The sequence below is a fragment of the Coenobita brevimanus genome, chromosome 78, assembly GCF_032717465.1.
Source record: "Coenobita brevimanus isolate Jiangsu-jjx chromosome 78, ASM3271746v2, whole genome shotgun sequence".
In the NCBI taxonomy this organism is placed as follows: domain Eukaryota; kingdom Metazoa; phylum Arthropoda; class Malacostraca; order Decapoda; family Coenobitidae; genus Coenobita; species Coenobita brevimanus.
Window position 1 is genome coordinate 32,977,505 of NC_137031.1, and position 8,500 is coordinate 32,986,004.

Sequence of the window (8,500 nt, forward strand, 5' to 3'; positions counted from 1 at the left end):
TATATTTTGGTTAAGCTCCCAAACACCTTTCCCTCAGTGATTTATTATGCTTTTTACGCCTTGCCATCTTGTCATATGTCATATTTGTTGGATAAGTGCCCTAACACCTGTTCCTAAGTGATTTATTTTGCTTTTTAACATTGCTATCCACTTTTGTATAAATTAAATCAACGTAAGTTTGATAGCAACCGGCCTTATCCTAGAATAAACTGCTAAGGAAGTGGTGTTAGGGAGAAACATACCCAGAGTAGAGGGGAAAATTTGACTAGTAACAAAGGAGACTTTCATGTACTTCATAACAGTTGCTCAGTTGATGGCCAGGTATAGTCATCTTGTAGGCAGAATTTGACTAGTAAACAAGGAGACTCATTCCTACCTCGTAATTCCTCAATGTATAGTCATCTTTTAGGCAGACTTTGACTAGTAACCAAGGAGACTCATATACATCATAATAGCTCAGTTGATGGCCAGGTATAGTCATCTTGTAGGCAGAATTTGACTAGTAACCAAGGACACTCATTCATACCTAATAATTCCTCAGTGTTTAGCCATGTTTAGTCATCTTGTAGGCAGAATTTGATTAGTAACCAAGGAGACTCATACCTCATAATTCCTCGGTGTAAGCCAGGTATGGTTAGATTGTAGGCAATATTTGACTAGTAACCAAGGAGACTCGTTTGTACAGTCGGCCTAAGAAGTAACGGCAGAGTATCCAGATTTTGGTCTGTGATAACACACATGCTCTGCCTTGTATCTTTCCTATTGTGTTTTATAGATTTTATTGTTTTATTGATTTCTGTGCGTTTGTAATCTGGCTTTAGTGATCCCCTAACACCTGATCCTTTGCTATTTATCCTGCATTAGCCTCGGTAGCCTTTATATTTTCTGGACTCGGTTACAATAATAAGAAATTGTAAATGAAAATAATTTAATTTTCACATCTATCATTCAGGGACAGTCAGGAATGATTTGCAGAGTTCAGAGCTAGTATGGCAACAATAATTTTTTAGTACTGTAAGTGACATGGGGGCGATTTGTTTGTGGCCACCCCTTATGGGATTAAGGCATGTGGCAATAGATAAAGCCTGAATAGAAGAGTGCTTCAATAAAGAAATTAAAATAGTCAGTTATTTATAAACTAATTTTCGTTACAATATTAAGGAGTAATTTAGTCATATACTGTATTTCCGTTTCCAATATCTCCATGTCCAACAATGACAAACGGGACGGTGGTGTAAGTCAGTGGGCTGTTTTAAATGTTTTGATCAAGCATGAAAGGACACAACTTTTACCCAAAGACACTGCATTTGGCCAGTCTTCCATTAAGAAAAATCTCTGGATGATTTAATATTACCCAGGAAAAAAAACTGCTATAAATAAAAGCGATATAGAATGAAATATGAGAAAAAGACTCGAAATTTGCCAAGAGTCTGACTTCCTTGGACAAAGCCAACTTGTTTCACTGCCTTGTACCCTCAATGCATAAACAATTAGCAAGAGTAATAAAATGCTTTATCTATCTATAGCCTGATGCCCTAATCCCGCAAAGGGTGGCCACAGACAAAACTCCTCCAAGTCGCTGTCACCCACCATTTGACTACCCTCCACCCAACTCAAATGCAAAAGTTCATAAACTAACCATTGCTCTCAAAACTTCCAAACCAGAATTTTCATTTAAGCAGGACATAGCGGTTTATTTGAAAAAGAAAATACAGTATAAAAAAAAAACATTAAAAGATAGAGCAGAAAGTGTGTGCATGATTTGCTCTTTATTGCACATTTGTTCAAATCAGGAAACGCATCTAAGTGTTAATCATTTTCCATAATTCTTAGCGGGGTGTAATATGTATTTTTTTATATATAACATGATGAAGGCACAATATTTATGGTATATTCACCGTTTTCACTGAACATATGGCTGAAGCAATCTGAAACTGCCATCACTTGTTGGGTTAACTGTACTTTGAAAATTTAATATCTCGTGAGGGATGAAGGAGAGGCCAAGGATGAAATGGAGGGATAGAGTGGAGGGGTATACGAGACTAATGGGAGTGTGAGTGAGGTGGAGGGAGGGGGAGGCCAAGGATGAGATGGAGCGATGGAGTGGGGGGGTATATGAAGGGTGTGTGAGTAGGGGTAAGGCTGTGTAATGGCAGGGGACAGGATGACTTGGAGGTGATTTGTTTGAGGCCACCCCTTATGGGATTAAGGCGTCTGGCAATAGATACATACATAGGTAGATAGATAGATTTATAGAGGGAGGGAGGTAGATATTTGTTTGATATGACATGAAGGCACAGAATTTTCATCTTATATTCACTGGTCCTCAAAATTGTTTATTGTATGGCCCAGTATACAGTAATCATGTAGGACAAATTTGACTAGTAACCAAGGAGATTCATACTTCATAACAGTTGCTTAGTGTATCTGACTATGACTTTTTGACTAGTAACCAAGAAGTTCATCATTAGCTCAAAAATATGGCCAGGTATAGTCATCATTAAAGGGAAATTTTGACTAGTAACCAAGGAAACAGCGTGTAAAGCCTCATTTTGTAAAGAAAAAAAATCGTAGATTGAGAGTTGATTCTGTTATAGGAAAGAAATGGAAGATTGCTGGTGATTCTCTCTTTCTATCTTTGAGCCTAGTCAATATAAGGCCTAAAATTGCCATCTCTCCATCTTGAATTCTGAGCTATAAAAATAGGTTTGGGTGACTCTACACTTAGTGACAAGCCAAATGGTTTCCTGTACACCAGGAAGCTATTTACTATGCTGGGTGGTAACCATGTAACCAAATTTAGGCGCCTGGTGGTTTAGTGGGTAATTATTGTGCTCCAATCGGATTGAACCGTTGAAGGTTTATATCCAAAGGGTGGTTTGGGTTTATTGCTCACGAAATCCCACTCAGGGATGAGTGAGGTTGGTCACTCTCATCTTAAATGTCAGGACCAACTGCCTAGCCCCGGGCTCCTACGCTCCTCATGGGGCAACGTAGGATTGGATGATGGATGGATGGATGGCTAGAATATGATGCTAGTCACGAAGAAGTGCTATGGAAAGGATGTAGAGCCGTAGTATTGCCCTTTTTGCAACTGAGCTACATGAAATACGTTGCAAAAGATTGAAAATTATATTAATGTTTACTATTGCAATTACTTGGCCCAAAATTGCCGTCTTGAATGCTTATGTCCACTTCGAGCGTCAGACAGTTGGTAACACTGATTTATTTGAAAATTTAAAATCTTAAGATACAAAAGCAATTGAAAGTCTCCAAGATTGACACAGTATAATCTCTCAATGTTAGCAGTTTTTACCTGGCATTTGTTCTTGAGTACTCTGTGTAAAATAATATATGTATATGAATAATATATGATTTTTACTTTAATGAGGTCAACACAGCTGAAGTGGTCAGGCAGTCCGTACTGCTTCTGGCTTTATCACACTTTTTCACATATGTAGGAATTTAGTCCGGTAGCTCGAGTCCGATAAAAGCGAATTCCAGTCTATTGAAGTCCGTTATATCGAGGTTTTACTGTATTTATGAACTGATATTTAATTAGCAAGCAAACTAATTCACCACTTTACATAATTTTGGATGTTGGGGGATGTTTGTGGTCCGGGTAGGTCCTCTGGCTCTCCGTCCCACCACACAAAGGCCTCCGATAAAGCCGATAGTTCATTATATCAAATAAATCCTATAGTCTGTTACAGTATACCCGATAAAGCTTGATCTGATAATCCAATATTCAGTACTACAATTTATCCAGAGTTCTTCATTATTCATTATATCTGTATGTTTACCCGTTAATCCAAAGCTTATAGTGTTACAGTATATCCAATAAAGCCTGATCCAATAAAGCTGATATGCTAGACTGTGATATGTCCAGATATGCAAGACTACAGTTAATCCCTATATGCATTCCACAGGCTGTCCAGATCCATTTCATTCCAATTTACTGATTCTAACTCCTCCCCTACTTTGGTACTGTTTTCATCTGCTCACACCTTCAGTGTAAGTAGTAATCTTGAAAGCGTAAGAGCACACCCCTTCGTGTGGGTAGGCGCAGCAAACAGTAACTATCTATCTGTAGCCCGATGCCCAAATCCCACAAAGGGTGGCCACAGACAAAATGCCTCCAAGTCACACTGTCGCCCACCATTTGACTGCCCTCCCCCCAACTCACTTCCCCCTTCGTCATATACAGTTGGTGTATGATTAATATTAACATTGAAAATCTTAAAGCATATGACAGTTTCTAAGACTGACACAATAAAATCAATGTTAGGAGTTTTTACCACTATTGTTAAAGATTGGTATTTGTTTCATGACTACTCTTAAGATAATGCATACACGCTCTGGAGAACTTGTACCATAGGAAAGAATTGGTGTCAGACATAGCTTCAAAGGGGTACATGTGGTCAGTAATCATCATCCCTACCCCCTTTCCCACGATAGGGCAGGCAGGGTGAGGAGTAGCAATGTCCAGACAGCCCAAATTTGCCCAATCCAATAGGCCACGCTTCCATTCACTCACCATTCAAGCCCTCTGAATCCTGGCTCTATCTGATACGCCAAAAACATTCACCACATCCATTTGGTGTCACATAGCTTCAAAGGGGATCATGTAGTCAGTAATAACTTTACTAATACGCCTTGGCTGGTCATATCGAATTTGACTGCATTTCTGATAAACATAATTAGTAGAAATATTGAAAAATGAAATGGATTTGAATACAGTAACTTTGAGAGAGGGGTGTGTGAATTGGAGCAGGGCAGTGAAATGGCGGGGGACAGGGCGACGTGGAGGTGATTTGTTTGTGGCCACCCCGTATGGGATTGAGGCGTCTGGTAATAGATATAGATCTTTTTGTTTCGTCATTGTAAATTAACCATAGGGTCCTTCAAATTCTACACGGATTTCTTTGCACAAGGGTACTATAATATGGTGGAGGGGCGTTACAAGACTCTCTGCGGATCCCAGCACTACGCTGTGGCAACCCTATCTCATCCACTGGGGAATGCTCTGCCTTTCGTGCGTTAAGACTACCTTACGGATAGGGCCCTAAATCCTTTCCATAGCACTTCTTTGTGACTAGTATCAATATTCTAGTGTTAACCTTCACGTTGCTGGAACACAGGCTGCGTCTAACTGCTGGCAAGTACTCAGGATGTGGGGTGGGCTGAGTGCTGTTTCTGCGCTTGTGGTGCTTCTTAAACATAACATCCTCACACCTTAGTTTTGTTTCTATATGCGTGATTTTTTATTCCTCATAATTTCAAATAGTTGTACTTGCTTATACAGTAGTGTTGATGAAAATGTATGGCGAATACAATGAGTACCCGATATACGAAGCCCCAATATATGAAAATTCGAAAGTACAAAAGTGCTTCTATCTGCTTGATTTTTTATTCCTCGTAACCTCAAATAGTTGTACTTGCTTATGGTGTTGATAAAAACGTTTCGTGAATACGAATTATACGCTGATTTATGATGTTTAATCTTTCCTTCGTGTTTTATCATACAAATATCGTCACCGTCATAAAGAAATTGCCTAATTCAATTTTCAGCAATTTCTGGATTTTCACCTAAATCAATTCATCACATGGCGCACCTATGGGTATAGTTGCCTTTGCCAGGTCTAGGATTTTTTTTTTTTTTTTTTAATGCGAGGAAGAAGGAACCAAAGGCCATGAGCCCGCAAGAACAGTTCCCTCCAAAAGAAAAACAAAATACAAGAGAGCCAAATTCAAGATCCGATCATTTTGAGATGCCTGGACTCACTGGGTTTGAAAGATTGGAGATCATAGGCAGCAGGAAATACAGACAGAGGGAGACAGTTCCAGAGTTGATCTGTTGCATAAATGAAGGACTGGGAGTATTGATTAACTTACATTCCTACCTACCTACACTGGAGATCATAGGAAGTAGGAAATACAGACAGAGGGAGACAGTTCCAGAGTTGACCTATTGCATAAATGAAGGAGTGGGAGTAACGGTTAACTCTTGCATTAGAGAGTTGGAGAGTGGTCTAAAATGCGCCTCAAGTTTCTGCCTAAGTCACTGAAAGTTAAGAAAATGAGATGGGTTTTTCTCGATTTCCCGAAAAGTGGAAAAAATGCCATACCACGTTGAGTACATCGCTTCCCGTCCGATCAGCGAAGTTAAGCAACGTTGGGTCTGGTTAGTACTTGGATGGGTGACCGCCTGGGAACACCAGATGCTGTTGGCTCATTCTCCCTACGTGTCAAGTGGGGTTGGTGGAGGATTAGTGCCCCTCCCTGTAAAACAGTTAACTCTAAGCCCTTGGCCACCCCGTTTGGGATGCATGGCGTCTGGCAATGAATGAATAGAAAAAATGACTTAGTTTCTTAATGAGGGTGACGATATGTTTTATGGTAATTGTTACTGAGAAAGAGTTTTAGGAAAGTTTATTTGGTACATTTTGGTATATAAACATTTACTCTAGGACGATTTAGGTCCATTTTACGTACTGAAAAGGGAAAATATCTTACAATCGCGGTGTGTTTCGTACGGACAAAATTGATGCTAAATTTTTTTCTCTCCTGCCTTTATATATGCCTCTATATACCTGATTTTCTATTCACGTAATCTCTAATAGTTTTACTTGCTTGCTTATGGTGTTGATAAAAACGTTTGGCAAATGTAAATTATGCGTTAATTTATGTATTTTCATGTTTTCTCATAGAAATAAATGTTTTATGGTAATTGTTACTGTTTATATTTTGGTATATAAACATTTACTGTAGGACGATTCGGGTCGGTTTTACGTACTGCAAAGGGAAATTATATTACAATCGCGTTGCAGTGCGGGAGTGGTGTATCGCACGGCCAGAGTTGTTGCTAGATTAACATTTCCCCTGCCTTTATTTATACCTCTGCCTGATTTCATATTCACGTAAACTCAAACAGTTGTACTTGCTTATGGTGTTGAGAAAAATGTTCGGCAAATATTAATTATGCACTGATTTACAATGTTTTAGTCTTTCCATCTCATCTTAAATGTCGGGACCAACTGCCTAGCCCCAGGCTCCTACGCTCCTCATGGGGCAATGTAGGATTGGATGATGGATGGATTTTTCTTTCCACCAAAAGGTGATTTTGTGCGACCTGCGGATCAATACACTGAGACGCAAAATAATTCTAAAGCAAAAGAATTAAGGGGCAGTTTTGTTGGACGCAGCTTGTTGTATGGTAACAAGCAGGTGAGGTTAGCTTTGACGTAGCCTTTGTCATCCAGTATCGAAGGGTTAATCTATTGCTACTCATCATTCTATAGCACTTCTTCGTGACTAGCATCATATTCTAGTGTTAATTTATTGCTGCTACTCTTTCCATAGCACTTATTTGTGATTAGCATCATATTCTAGTGTTAATCTAGTGCTACTCTTCTTTCCATAGCACTTCTTCGTGACTGGCGTCATATTCTAGTGTTAATAGCTACATCTCGGCATTGAAGGTGGAGAGATGGCAATTTTTAATAGCACTTCTTCATGACTAGCATCATGTTCTAGTGTTAATAGGTACTTATTGGCATTCAAGTTGGAGAGATGGCAATTTTAGGCCAAGTTATCGTAAACAAAAACACTCAATTATTTATATGGAATTCTTTGTATACACAACATATAATACCACATCTCTACACTCTTTCCATAGCACTTCTTCGTGACTAGCGTGATTTTCCACACCTCTCACTGGATTTATTATAAGCACTTTAATTTTGAGTTTGAAATGCCATGTTTTTCATATATATTCTGTATAGTTATTATTTTTGCTTATGCAATGTATTTTTGTAATGGAGAAATGTTAGGTTGCTTATTCTGTTGTAATTGTGTTGCATTACCCATGTTGCCTATGTACCTACCCATCTACCTTCCTACCTACCTACCTACCTACCTTCCTACCTACCTACCTACCTTCCTACCTACCTACCTTCCTACCTACCTACCTACTACCTTCCTACCTACCTACCTACTACCTTCCTACCTACCGTCCTCTCTACCTACCTACATCCTTCTTGCCTGCCTGCATTTCTACATTTCTTCCTTCTCTTCCTTTCTTCCATCCTTCGTTCCCTCTTCCTCCCCTCCTTAATTTCTTTCCTTCCTTCTGTTCCTTTCTTCCCTCCTTCATTCCCTCTTCCCTCCATCCTTCATTTCTTCCTTCCTGCCTTCCCACCTTCCTACCTTTGTTCATACCTACTTTCTTTTATTCCTTCCCCCATATCTCTCTCTCTCTCTACGTACTCTATCCTTCTGTTATAGTTACTCTCCCTTTCTCCCCATACCTACTCTCTCTCTCCCTGTACTTACTCTCCCTGTACTTACTCTCTCTCTCTCTCTCCCTGTACCTACTCTCTCTCTCCCTGTACCTACTCTCTCTCCCCGTACCTACTCTCTCTCTCTCCCTGTACCTACTCTCTCTCTCCCTGTACCTACTCTCTCTCTCTCCCTGTACCTACTCTCTCTCTCTCCCCCT

The 8,500-nt window shown here is 39.6% G+C and overlaps 1 pseudogene; it reads left to right on the forward strand.

Annotated features, from left to right (window-relative positions):
- The first annotated feature begins 6,114 nt into the window (after positions 1-6,114).
- Positions 6,115-6,233, forward strand: LOC145408892 (5S ribosomal RNA; annotated as a pseudogene).
- The last annotated feature ends 2,267 nt before the right edge of the window (positions 6,234-8,500 follow it).